This window comes from Mus pahari, chromosome 15, assembly GCF_900095145.1.
Source record: "Mus pahari chromosome 15, PAHARI_EIJ_v1.1, whole genome shotgun sequence".
NCBI classification, from domain to species: Eukaryota; Metazoa; Chordata; class Mammalia; order Rodentia; family Muridae; genus Mus; species Mus pahari.
This window is the reverse complement of record NC_034604.1, coordinates 6,748,275-6,762,626: the sequence shown is the minus strand read 5'-3', so window position 1 is coordinate 6,762,626 and position 14,352 is coordinate 6,748,275. Positions and strand designations below refer to the sequence as shown.

General features: G+C 43.9%; 1 protein-coding gene across 2 annotated transcripts in view; it reads left to right on the top strand.

The window, feature by feature from the left end:
- Positions 1 to 3,469: 3,469 nt before the first annotated feature.
- Positions 3,470 to 14,352, top strand: part of Esco1 (establishment of sister chromatid cohesion N-acetyltransferase 1) — a 47,042-nt gene continuing 36,159 nt past the window's right edge. Inside the window, exon 1 of one of the 2 annotated variants that reach the window (XM_021214860.1) lies at positions 3,470 to 3,796. The gene's annotated coding sequence lies outside the window, so the exon portion shown is untranslated. The remainder of the gene's footprint in view (positions 3,797 to 14,352) is intronic. The other variant, XR_002381069.2, reaches the window with a different exon arrangement.

Sequence of the window (14,352 nt, the reverse complement as noted above, 5' to 3'; positions counted from 1 at the left end):
GATCTCTCTCTCTCTCTCTCTCCCTCTCTTTTCGAGACAGGGTTTCTCTGTGTAGCCCTGGCTGTCCTGGAACTCACTCTGTAGACCAGGCTGGTCTCGAACTCAGAAATCTGCCTGCCTCTGCCTCCCGAGTGCTGGGATTAAAGGCGTGTGCCACCACTGCCCGGCAAACCTGAATTCTTTATCCTGTTTTGGAAGAGATTAAAAACTCAGTCAAGGATCATCACGAGTTTTGTTCCAAAGCTACATGACAGATGACTCTGGAAGTGGCAAAAAGCAAAACAAAATTTGTCATATATGATATTATAGAATAGCTGAGATTTAAATTACAAAGACCTCTACTATTGAATCCGATGTGTGAAATGCTCTTCAAGATATGAACAATAATGCTAGGAAAAGCTATCCCCCGCCCCCATGTTGTACAGTGCAATCCTCTGAGCAAAAAACTAGCCATCATCTTTAGCAGATGAGCTGTACCTAATTGCAAGAGTCTCCCTCCACTGTGCTTGTTGACTGTAGATCTCCCTCTGTAAAAGGAGGGGATAGGGCTCTCAACAGAACTCAGTAGCTCCTCCCAGCCACAGTATGCAATTCAGCCCTGATTGTAAGTGGTTGCATGGGGGAAGAGGGTGTCTATGGAAGTGCTAGAGTATACAGGCAAGGAAGGGGAACTGAAGTGGGGGCTCCAACTGTGAGGGTTTGGGAATGCATCTATGTCAGGGCAGGTCTTTAAAATGCAGCTGCTGTGAGTGACCTCTCATTCATGTTCTGTATCTAATCTCAAGAAACTTGATTGGTTTTCCAGGATGAACTCTGGTGGAATCATCCTCGGGTTTGCTGTTGGGAACCTTATGAAGAGGTAGACCAAAATATTTTTCCATTGCACATTTAAGTAACTGTATGTATGTATGCATGTATGTGTGTATGTGTATGTATATTAGCATTTTGTCTAGGCTCTGGCCCACAGTTACCTGGCAATAGCCAGGTGTGCTTGACTCACTATAAAAGGGCTGCTCCCCTCCCCCGCCCCTGCTCTGTCCTCTGCTCCTGCTCCCCCTCTCTCCCCTTTTCTCTCCATGTGCTCATAGCTGGACCCTCCTCCTCCTCCTCCTCCTCCTCCTCTTCTTCTTCTTCTTCTTCTTCTTCTCTCTCTCTCTCTCTCTCTCTCTCTCTCTCTCTCTCTCTCCTTTTCTCTGTCTCTGCTTTTCTCTGTCTCTACTCCCTCAACTTAACTTCCTTGGCTGGTCCCTTGGTCGGTGGTGGGGGAAAGTGATGCCTCAGCATGGGCCCACAGAGGCACCTCCTCCCCCAACACCTTACTGCACATCCATCAACCATATTCCTTCTCTCCTTATCTTTTAATAAAACACAACTCTCTGTATGTATGTATGTATGTATGTATGTATGTATGTGTGTATATCTATCTATCTATCTATCTACATACACACATATGAACATCTACAATAAACAGATTATTAGTTACACTTTAATTTTTGAGGAGCAGTGACAAGTTCTCCCTCTGTAGCCCAGGCTAGCTTAGAACTCATAATCTTGATGTTTCCACCTACTGAATTCTAGGATTATAGTCCCATGCTATCTACATTGTTAATCTCAAATATTTGAGGAGAAAAACAACCAACAGAAAGCATCATAGCCAAATTAATTAGAGCAAGCTTTTAAAATTCATGTATATGGGCTGCCTTCCCCTAAGGCGGAGTTTAAGAAGTCAGCATTGAATATTTTTATATTTTTATTGAATGTTTTTATAGCTCAGGGGTAGGGAGTTTCTGAATTTCGGGGGTGTGTGTGGGAGGGGGTTGGGTAGGCAAAATAAACCGGGTACCAGGAGGAGCATGTAAGCATAACAAGTTAGACATAAGAACCTCCTGAAGCCAGGCATGGAGGCGCACACCTTTAATCCCAGCACACCGGAGGCAGAGGCAGGCAGATTTCTGAGTTCAAGGCCAGCCTAGTCTACAAAGTGAGTTTCAGGACAGCCAGGGCTACACAGAGAAACCCTGTCTCGAAAAAACAAAACAAACAAAAAAAGAACCTGTGAAACAACGATAGGCTTCCAAGATGCTTATGAACAACTTTGTGAAATAAGGACAGGCAGTACAGAACCATTTGTAGTTAAGGTTCCAGGTGGGCCTAGCCCAATCCTTGAGACACGGGTTTAATCATAAAGAGGAGAGAGACTAGCTTATCTTTACGATAAGATGGCTCTTTGACTCTTTCGAGTCTAACATGGGAGTTGGCTGGCTCACCAATGTAATTCCTGGCTTCAAACGACTTCTTTACCAAAAATAAGTATGTATGATTTCCAATGGTGTGACAGGGATTTTTATGCTCGTATGTTAAGCTAACAGAGCAGACTACTGGCCTTACTTAGAAGGTCTGCTTTGTAAGAATGTGTGTGTGTGTGTCCAAAATTAGTGAAGATGAAGTGAGTCATCCAACTAAGAAAACATCAATAGTTGTCCACTAATCATCAATGAAGAGAAACTCTAGTTGGGCCATTTCCTATATGCCATTAAAGCGTAAATCTGGAGCTTGGGTATGGAGGCTCAGAGCTTGGGAAGTGGAGACAGGAGGATGGAAGTCAAGGTCATTCTAAACTACATAGAAACTGAAAAGGCAGTCTACGTTACATCAAACCCTGTCTCAGAAAAACGAAAACTACTTTTGTCTCTTTAGTTGGAAGTTTCTAAATGTCAGTCTGAATATCACCTTCACTAAACGTAGTGGAATCCCATGGTTTTGTTCAGGTTCTTAGCTCTCAGGTACAAAGCCCTGATTAAAAAGGGTGAATCCTTGTGTGCTCTAGTGTAGCTTGAAGTGAAAGAGAATGGATATTGGAGCCTGCCCCTTTTCTTTACATTGGCCCCTATTAAAGATCAAAGGATAACTCTCTTGGAAGAGATCCCACAGAAAGTGCTGGAACCAGCACACGCCTTTAATCCCAGCACTCAGGAGGCAGAGGCAGGCAGATTTTTGAGTTCAAGGCCAGCCTGGTCTACAGAGTGAGTTCCAGGAGAGTCAGGGCTACACAGAGAAACCCTGTCTCGAAAAACCAAAAAAAAAAAAAGTGCTGGAACCTGTGGCAAATCATCAACATTTGGGGCCTGAGTGAATTTATTTTAAAGGGGTTTTACACATTTGTTACAATTTTCATTTATGCATGTGTGGGTGCATATGCAATGGCTGGCATGTTTAAGTGTTTAAGTCAGAGGACAATCTGCAGGAGTTAGTTCTCTTTCTTCTTCCACCATGGGGCTCGAACTCAGTTGTCTTATTTGGCCGCAGGCAGGTTCACCTTCTGAGCCATCTAACCGGCCCCAAAGTGGGTGTGTGGCCGGAGATGACCGCGTGGACAAGCCGCCACCAACAGGGGGCGCTGCCTCCTCCCCGTCAGGCGTCCACCCGCGGAGGCGCGCACGCGAGGCCTCCCAACGCGCCTGCGCTGAGTGTGGACGCCCGCTTGCCATCCACCCGACGCCCGGCTGTCGCGGCCCGAGTGAAAACTGCGTGACACGCGGAGAGCGTGGCGGCCATCTTCGTCTCCTGGGCGCGTCAGCGGAGCGGCTTGGGGCCCGAAGCCCGGCGCCGCGCAAGCGCACCCACGGCGGCCCCAGGTAACTCCCATCTGACGGCAGAGGCGTCGCCACCGCCGGAAGTTTGGTGTCGGTGCCGCGGGGCGGCGTCGGCCGCCGCAGAAGCAGCTGAGTGTCTCCGGGTACCCGGATGTGCGGCGACCTGCGGGCTGCAGGAGAACCGCCGGCCGCGCCGCAGGAAGGTACGTGAGCAGCCCCCGCGGTCCCGCCGCTTCGCCACCCGCTCCCGGCCCCCGCGGGGAACGGACGGCTGTCCTGGCGTGCCGCCCTCGGGGTCGCGCTGCCGCACACCCCTTCCTCGTGGGTCCCGGCTCCTCACACCCCCCGGGAGCCAGCCGGGCGGCTCGCAGACGCCGGCGCCCGAGGTGGGCGGCTGCCCGTCACCTGCCGCTGCCGGCCGCCTGTCACGGCTCGTGAGGAGCCGGCTGCCTCGGACGGCTGGAGGTGGCGCGCAGCCATGGCGACTGCGGACCGCCTGCGCTCCGACCCGCAGGTAGCCCGGGCCTGGTCCCCGCCTCCCTCCGTCCGTCTGTCCGTTCGTCCGTCCGTCCGTCCGTCCTCCTTCCGCCGTGGTTTCCCCTGCCTCCTGTAGTAGTCGGGCTGCGGCCCCGGAGACTCCTGCTGACCCGGCCTGAACCGAGTGTGGGGGATCCCGGCTCCGGGTCTTCATCTTGGGAAGGGAGCGATGTCCCGGTTTCCCATTTCAGGAAATAACGCAGGCTCGAGATGGGAGCCCGGGGACAGGTAGAAATAGGTCCTTTGAGGGCTTCAGGGAAGTTTCGTGTCGGGAGGGAGATGCGAGCGGAAGTGAATTGGGTCTTAGATTATAATTATAGCCAGGGTTTTATTTTGCAGAGGCAGAGTAGCCAGTCTGTCTGTTACCAAAAGTCCGAAAATCGGATCTCCACACCCCGCCTCTAAGTGGAGCCTTGTGAAAAATTAGACGGGCATAGAATTTTGTCGTGGGTCGTGGTAGGCCGGGGAGTAGGAAGATGGAAGAAGTCAGCTGAAATGAGTTTCTTGTAGCAGGAAGCAATGGCAGCGTATAGTACCTAAATGGTATTACAAATTACAAAATAGCTTTTTCCCCTCTTTTCCCTTTTCTCACCTTGTAATTCAGGCTGGCCTGGAACTCGGATCCACCTGCCTCTGCTTCCCCAGAGCTGGGATTAAAGGCGCGTGCCGCTAATGCTCAGCGCAAAACAGTATCTTATTTAGTAAAATTATAAAATGTGACCTCTATCCCTTCTCTCCCAATCTAAATTTTTGAAAAGTAGGAATGAGGGGCCAAGACCAACAAGCTGAGTTTAATCTCTGATCATGTGGGAGGAGAGAACTGACTTGAAGTCTTTGGGTGTCCACAGTATACATACACATAAATAAGCAAATACAGGAATGGACTCTGTGGTACGGTTCTGTTTATATTGCTCAACATAAACCAAGCGCTAGGTTCAGTCTCTAGGACCAGAAATAAGAAACTTGGTGAAATACTTCACCAAGACTTAAGTGAACTAAGCTGTATTCAGTTTCTCTGATTGTGTTTTACATAGGGTACTAACACATGCCTTTTTTTTTTTTTTTTAATTTGAAAAAAACTAAAATTTTCAGAGACTTTCATTAAAAAAACAAAATAAAACAAAACAAAAAGTGTTTAATTTGGAAGCTCCTAATTCAGAGCTTTAGCATCTGAGGAAACAAATTGTACTAGACACACTGTCCCTCCTTTTAAAAGGCACTATGTTCCTCTTAGGCCAGGGCATTAGAATCATAGTTCTTTGAACAAAATTTGTCCTGGCTTATTAGCATTTACGTAATCCCTTTCTGAGGGAAACACCATATTGTTTTACCTCGTTCAGCTTTTCTTTCTTTCTTTCTTTCTTTCTTTCTTTCTTTCTTTCTTTCTTTCTTTCTTTCTTTTTTTCTTTCTTTCTTTCTTTCTTTCTTTCTTTCNTTTCTTTCTTTCTTTCTTTCTTTCTTTCTTTCTTTCTTTCTTTCTTTCTTTCTTTCTTTCTTTCTTTCTTTCTTTCTTTCTTTCTTTCTTTCTTTCTTGTCTTTCTGAGACTGTTTCTCCGTGTAGCCCAGGCTGACCTTGAACTGTGAGATCCTCCTGCCTCTGCCTCCCGAGCACCAGAAGGAACCAAAGGTGTGTGGTGCCACACCAGGCAGCAATATGATTTTGGAGTGAAAGAAATTTTGCAAGTTTCTGATTAGTATGTTATATATAGTTATTTTATTATTACATTTCAAACATTTAATATATTTCTATCATATTTTCTCCTTACTCTTTCTTATTCCCCTGCCACTCTTTTCTCATTCTCAACTAGTTCCCTTTTCTTGTCATGATGTGTGTGTGTGTGTGGAGGGGGGGATACCAGTGAGTTTAGTTAGACTTTTTTTTTTTAAAGTTAAAATTTATTTATTTTAAGTATATGAGTACACTGTAGCTGTACAGATGGTTGTGAGCCTTCATGTGGTTGTTGGGTATTGAATTTAGCACCTCTCCTTGCTCAGGTCGGACCTGCTTGCTCTAGCCCAAATATTTATTATTATTATTATTTTGGTTTTTTTGAAACAGGGTTTCTCTATATAGCCCTGGCTGTCCTGGAACTCACTCTGTAGACCAAGCTGGTCTCGAACTCAGAAATCTGCCTGCCTCTGCCTCCCGAGTGCTGGGATTAAAGGCATGCGCCACCACACCCGGCTCCAAAGATTTATTATTATAAATAAGTACACTGTAGTTAACTCAGATGAACCAGAACAGGGTGTCAGATCTTATTACGGGTGGTTATGAGACACTATGTGGTTGCTGGGATCTGAACACAGGACCTTTGGAAGAGCAGTCAGCGCTCTTACCCGCTGAGCCATCTCACCGGCCCTAGTTAGGGATTTTTTTTTTTTTAAGATTTATTTATTATTATATTTAAGTACACTGTAGCTGTCTCCAGACACACCAGAAGAGGGCATCAGATCTCATTACAGATGGTTGTGTGCCACCATGTGGTTGCTGGGATTTGAACTCAGGACCTTCGGAAGAGCAGTCGGTGCTCTTAACCACTGAGCCATCTCTCCAGCCCTAGTTACGGATTTTTATGGGATCACATCTTAGAGTGCTTGCACTCAAAAGAAAATGTCTCTCCCTCTACCAGCCATTAACTAACTGCCTCTAGATCTTCAGGGAAGGATGAAGCCTCTTGAATATTCCCCTATTGTTGTCAATTTATTTTATTTTATTAATATTTGTCCCATGTAAGGGTTTTGTGTCTCCATTTAAATTGATAAATTATGCTTCACAGAAAGGACACTAAAGCTGAGTACAGTTAACTCTCTTTGCAGGATGATCTTTTTTTTTTTTGACTTGGTAATTCATCAAAACACAAGAGTTGATTATATTTGTCCTAGAAATGAAAGTGACTAGGGTTGCATAATTCAAAATAATGTTTTCTTATAATAGTTGAGTATTTTTTCTATCCTGGAACTCACTGTAGACCAGGCTGGCATCAAACTCAGAGATCCACCTGCTGTTTCCTTCCAAGTGCTGGGATTAAAGGCGGGGCCATCACCCTCCCTTCTCACTACTCAATTCTTAAGCCTAGTGAGAGGGTGGAGAAAGGGCATAGTATCATGAGTTGATTGACAATTATTTAAGTTGACATGTATGATACCAGAAAGTTTTGTCAATGCAGCTCAGTGCTAGTGTTTGCCTAGTATGCGTGAGACTCACATTTCTTGGTATTAGAGGTGTGTGCGTGCGTGTGCGTGTGCAAATGCAGGAATGATGAGTATGTAGGTATGGGGTGAATTTTCTTGAGATTTCCACTTTTATGTGGGTTTCAAGTAACTAGGCTGTTTTGGCAAATATTTTTACCTGCTGTGAACCATCTTGCCAGCCCTTGCTGGCATTTTGAACATGAGAGAATCTTAAATTACCTTAAATTATAAGAGTTCATTGGAAAGTTACACAGAGATTCAAATAAAGAAAAGATGACTGTAGAGCTGGAGCTTGTAAGAGAGAAAGACAGAAGCCACTGAATATTGCTTTACCAGGAACCACAGCAGGCCCTATAGACCTGAGTGTAGTTCAGGACTCAGAGGAGTGCGGAGGACTTGGTTCAGCTCTGGGATTTGCCTTACCTTGTTTCAGTTCCTTAAATAGTAGGTGTTTTGTAATTGCTAATCATTTTTGTCTCAACTAGGTGAATTTGCCTTTTTTGGACATTTGGCAGTATCTGGACATTTTGACAATACTGGGAAAAGGGATGCTGTTGTCATGAGTATAGGCCATGGATACTGCTTCTATACACCCTCTATTCACACAGACAGCTCTTCGCAACAGGGCCTTTATCTAGTCTAAAAATGTTAATAGTGACCAAATCGATAAATCTGATTTATTATTGACTATTTGGGGGCTGCTCTGGGATCAGAAACCCACTCATGTTTTCATTCATTCATTCATTCATTCATTCATATGTGTGTGTGTGTGTGTGTGTGTGTGTGTGTGTATGAGGGGGTGGTTGGGGGAAAGGTGTGTATATGAGGGGGTGGTTGGGGGAAAGATACTGTGTGATTGAAGATAAAGGACAATGTATGAGAGTCGATGTTCTGGGATTGGATTAAGGTGATCAGGTTTGGCAGTAGCACCTTTGGCTGCTTGAGTCACGTCACTGGCCTCTGGAATCATTTAGACTGTGGAGAGACACCTGCAATTATAGATGGTTGTGAGCGTCCCTGTTGGTTTTGAGAATCTAGACTGAATCTCTGGAAGCCAATGTTCCTAACTGCGGAGCAAAAATTATTTTGTGTGCATACATGAGTGTGTGTGTGTGTGTGTGTGTTTAGAGAGCATTACTGGAGATTAAACTTAGAACCTTTCATACACAATAGGCAGGTACAACTTTGCTTTTATTTTTAAAAATATTTACTTGCTGGGCAGTGGTGGGGCACACCTTTAATCCCAGCATTTCAGAGGCAGAGGCAGAGGGGCAGAGGGGAGCAGAGAGGGGCACAGAGGCGCAGAGAGGCGCAGAGAGGCAGAGGCAGAGGCAGAGGGCTTTCTGAGTTCAAGGCCAGCCTGATCTACAGAGTGAGTTCCAGGACAGCCAGGGCTACAGAGAGAAACCCTGTCTTGAAAAAACAAACAAACAAACAATATATATATATATATATATATATATATATATATATATATATTTACTTATTTTTATGTGTATGGGTGTTTACTTGTATGTATGTATGTATGCATGCATGCATGTATATATGTATACTGTATATATGTCTGTGTCCATGGAGGCCAGAAGAGGGCATAAGACTCCCTGACACTGGAGTCACAGGTGTTTTACACTGTCTAGTGGGTGCTGGGGACTGAATCCAGGTCTTCTGAAGAGTAGCAAGGGCTACTTACTGCTGACCAATGTTCCAGCTCTAAGTTGTGTGTCCCCTCTCCTACTTGGGTTTCTCTGTGTAGCCCTTGTTGTCTTAGAACTCCTATATCATTCATATATATATTCCTATCTTATCCCTTTTTTCTCTCCACCCCTTCTCTCCTTTCTCCCTAAAATTAGATAGGAAAGAGATAGAGGAAAGAAAAACGAAGAGAAAAAGAGATCCTTGAATCCAACTTCCCTTACTTTGTTTCCTCCCTGTCCAGGACCATTTAACCCTCCTTTAAATAACAACAAATATCCATCACCCACTGAATGACCAAAACCCACCCACCCCATTTCTTAGGAATGGGGCCTTGTCCTCTAAAGTTGCTTCTTGCTGTCTGGGAACATCATCTCCTTTGGGGGCCCTAAGAAAATCAGGATATTGGCCAGTCTTAAGAAAGCAAGCTGCAGCACTTGCTGTCCAAGCTCTGTTTGGTATGAAAGCAAGGGCTTGACTGAAGTCCTGATTGGAACAGTCTGACAGACCAGAACAAAGGTGCTTCTTCGCCATTTTGCTGTCCTAGAAGCAAGTTTTGATGAAACAACTATTGAGGCGGTCTGAGGTTGGATGAAGCAGGATGCTGATATGTCTCAGCGTCTCAGCATTATTCTTAGCATCTTCAAACTTTCAACATATAAACTTTCAAAGGTAATATACATTTCTGCCTTAACACATGTATGGAATGTGTGGTGTGTACAGTGCAGCTAAAGATGATTCTCTGCTCTTTGTTTGAGCAGGTAAGGCATCTGTCTTTAAGTTAGTTTGGACTGTAACCAAACTGTAATATATATTTTCATTCATGTCACATGAAAGGATGACATGATAAGTCCTGAGGACTTTGTAGCCAACAAGATTTATTGGCTGTTCTTAGCTGAAGTCTTGGCTGGAGACATTCGTGTCTCAGTTTCAGAGCTGTTCCCATGTAAAGGGATCAGTATATATGTTACCCACGGCATTCTTTTTGGTTTCTTCCTTTATGTGTGCAGCCTAGATCTTCTGGTGGCCTGCTGGTCAAATATAATCTTTACTAATTTGGATAGAATCCATAGCTTTTCTTCTGTTGAAACAAAGACAAAACCTCTTCCCCAAATGCAACACATTTCCTGCCTTTCATTCTGAAGTTAGGACATCCTTAAAATAGATGGGCTATTCTAATTTAGCAGTTTTTCATAATCCCATGTCTCTCAGCTGCTGTTGTTTTTTGTTCATTAACATTTAAAAAATTTAAAGTCAATAAGGCACTACTATCTCTGGGGGAGTCTTTGTTATCCCTTTTTGTTTGTTAAGCATCTCCTTTAATGTATGGTTAGCTCTCTACAACTGCCTGTCTTGTAGGATTGTGAGATATGCCAGTAACATGTTTCATGCCATAATGTCTAAAATATTGTTGTATTCTAATGGATACGTGTGTCAGAGCATCATTAGCTTCAATCTGTAAGGGCACTTCCAAGATAGCCATCACGTCTAATAAATGTGCGATCTTAGAATCAGATTTTTCAGAATTCAAGACAGAAGCTCCTTGGAATTTTGAACATGCATCAACTGTATATTAATGTATGTACATATTTAAAAAACTACAAAATGAAACATACCAGCTGTTACATAACATTGTTCTAAGGTGACTTCATTAAGCAGAATCTGTATTTTTAACTCAGTATATTGTCTCTCTATAGGTTGCCATTTTAATTTTTCAAGCCTTTGTAGATTTTTCTCATCTCCATTTAATTCCCTTAACAAGGCTGGGAAAATCATTTTAGTTTTTTTTTTTTTTTTTTTACTTTTTATTTTTTAAAAAGATTTCTTTATTTATTATATATAAGTACACTGTAGCTGTTTTTCAGACACACCAGATGAGGGCATTTGATCTCATTACAGATGGTTGTGAGCCATTGTGTGGTTGCTGAGATTTGAACTCAGGACCTCTGGAAGAGCAGTCAGTGCTCTTAACCACTGAGCCAACTCTCCAGTTCCCATTTTAGGTTTTATAACAGATGTAGACTGCCTTATTTTAGTCTTGTTACATGGTGGTACTTTAGGCTTTGGATTGAAAATTTTGAAATTTAGGTTTGAAACTTTATGATTCAAAGGATTGTCTACATTTTGTTCTATTGTTTGCAACAGAGCAAGGCTTTTTTATTTTTTTTTCAGTTCCTTATCTAAGTCTGCCTTCTTTTGATCTCTCTTTAAAAGAATATGTAGTTGTAATTTTTGCTACACTGCTATGGCTCCTGGTATGTAGCATTCCTAGCCACCCACCGGAGCCTTCTGGATTCTTGAATGAAAGACCCCCCCCCCCCCCCCCCCATGCCAGTTAATTTTAAATGCCTCGACTAGCTCAAAGACTGGGCAGTTCTAATCCTCCCTGGGGCTAGCACACATTTCCTCTCTGGTACTCCTGGCTTAGCACCCTCTAATGCTATATTTCATCTTGTTGCCCTGGCTCCTTCTGGGCAGCTCCTTAGTCTTTGCTGCCCAAGATGCTTCTGGGCAGCCCTTCTGGGGGTTGTATTTCTTCTCACCTACATTTCAGATGATTTTCCTTCTGTGTCTCTAAATCTTTAATCTGATCCATCTCCCTCCTAATTATGGCGATTCTCCCGTTCCTCCTTTTCTCCCAGTTTCTAGCCTGCACAAATCTAAAGGTCCAACCTCAATCTTTCTGCCCAGCCATTGGCCACTGGCTGTTTATTGATGATCAAAAACCGATTGGAGACAAGGATCTTCAGTATTTAGACACTCAGATTCCCAGTTTTGGGGGCCTGATTACTTCAAAGCATCAGAACCAGTCCTTAACAAATATATATAAAATTGTAATCATTACTGAAAAAACAGTTATTCATGAATAAGTGAAATAAAATATGGGAACCAGAATGCACTGTCATTATTTTTCTCTCCATTTTTAACATAGAAAATTCTTTTCTTTTTTAATGTCTAATTCCTTCAGAGACTTACTTTCTCCCTATTACTTTCTTTTTTCCTTTTTTAAAAAAAGATTTATTTATTTATTTATTTTATGTATGTGAGCGTACTGTAGCGGTACGGATGGTTGTGAGCCTTCACGTGGTTGTTAGGGTTGAATTTTTAGAACCTCTGCTCACTCTGGTCAGCCCTGCTCGCTCATTCCTTGCTCTGGCCCAAAGATTCATTTATTATTATACATTAGTACACTGTAGCTGACTTCTGACTTACCAGAAGAGGGTCAGATCTCATCACGGGTGGTTGTGAGCCACCATGTGGTTGCTGGGATTTGAACTCCGGACCTTTGGAAGAGCAGTTAGTGCTTTTACCCACTGAGCCATCTTGCCAGCCCTCTCTATGACTTTCTGCATTCAGTTTCTCTGTTTCTTTAGCATTTAACATAATTTCAAAGCTACTTAGCTTGGTCAGAGGCTTGTGTCTGGGTTTGGATTTGTTTCGAGGGTTGTCTATGGTGCTCCTTCTGCTGTTCAGTTAGCACCTGGTGTTGGCAGCTGGCTCCACCCCCCTACAGCTTGGTCCAGTGGGCTGCCCCGCTGGTTCTGCCGAGTGCTGGTCATGGTCAGGCTTCCCTGACCCCCCCCCCCAACCACAACCACCCCAACACACACACAGTTCAGCTTCAGGCCTTCACTCATGAGCACTTGCTGGTAGTCTTGGGCCTTCATGCCATACCATGCTGTCCTAGGGCAGCGGTCACCATACTGGGAATGCAGTGGGCCAGGACTGGGCTGCCGCGTTAGCAGCACCTTCTACTGAGTAAAGAACTGGCTTCCTAGAGCAATGTGCTTACCTGGGACGATGCCTTGAGGCTCTGTTCCTGCTGTACCCATTACTCACAGGCCTCTACTCTCTGCAGGACTTAGCTGTTCTATACACACAGCGCAGTCTGCCCACCCCCATAGAGCAATGTGCTAAACCATCCTTCCCTGTGGCTTCTCGGGTGCTAAGCATGGATTCTAAGAGCCCAAATGTTGAGTACCATTTATTGCTGAGGGCTTTTCCACCCATACCTGAGTGTTGGCTCCTTTACTGATCTCAACCTTCTATTCTAACCTGAGTTCAGCTATGTGACTGGTCTCTTCTCGTCTTAAGTCCGCCTCCCAGTCCCAATTGAAAATCTCCTGACTCAGCCAGAAGTCCTGCGCCTCAGTTTATTGACCATTAGCTTTTTATTGACAGGTGATTCTTCTACACGGTACACTTGGACTTTTTAAAAAAAGATTTATTATTTTATGTATATGAGTACATTATAGCTCATCTTACATTCATGAGAAGAGGGCAACAGATCCCATTACAGATAGATGGCTGTGAGTCACCATGTGGTTGCTAGAGTTTGAACTTGGGACCTTCAGAAGAGCAGCAGTCAATGCTCCTAACCGCTGAACCATCTCTCCAGCCCAGCTTTGATTTTCAAATCCTACTTTTAATATGGGTTCTTAAATGTTTTAACCTCCTTTCTAGTCCACTAGAGGTAGTAGAAAAGAGAAAGGTTATTAGGATAGTGGGGAAGTGGACCTGTTTGAAATTGTTCTTTGGAGCAGATCCAATCTTCGTTGTCAGGAAATCAGTAATTCAGTTCACAGGAATCATCAGCGGCAGCTTGATCCACTTGCAAACACTTCACAATTATACTGACGGTCCAGTTCAGCAGCGTCGGGATAGCAAACACGAATCAGCAGTGGTGGCATAACCTAACAGAAATAGCCAGGCCTCTGCTGAATTGGCACAAGTTAGCAGGAGCGAGCAGGTCTAATAGGGATGCCAGTAGAAGTTCTCTGCTGTGCTTCTCAATGAAGCAATGAAGTGAAGATCAGTGAAGACAAAGGTGTAAGACCAAGAAGCAAAGTGTTGCAAAACTAGCTATGCATGTCTCCTCACTGTAGAATCCGATTTACGTTCCCTCCAAACATCCAGTCCTCCCATAGTTCTTGCCTCACCACTTGAGTCTGTCTTGGCAAACTCACTGTGAATCTGTATCACTTGACATCAACCAGCCAGAGTCTGTGGAACCTGAATTTTTTTTTTTTTTTTTTTTTGGTACATTTCTCTCTATGGAGGAGCCACAAAAAGTGGAACTCAGCAACACAGTGTAAAGGTGTGTCTTTAGTGAAGAATCCTTCATCATGTTTTCTTTCATGTGTTTGCTTTGGCAAAACATTCTTTTACCTGTGTCCTCCTCAGCAAAACAAACTGTCTGCTTTAGCAAAACTTCCTGTTACTTGTGTCTGCTTCAGCAAAACATTCGTCATAACTGACTTTCCAAAGAAACCAGAAGCTTCCATCTCACTATGTTGATATGGTATTGAAACAAATGTTGTGATTATATGTTTCTTTT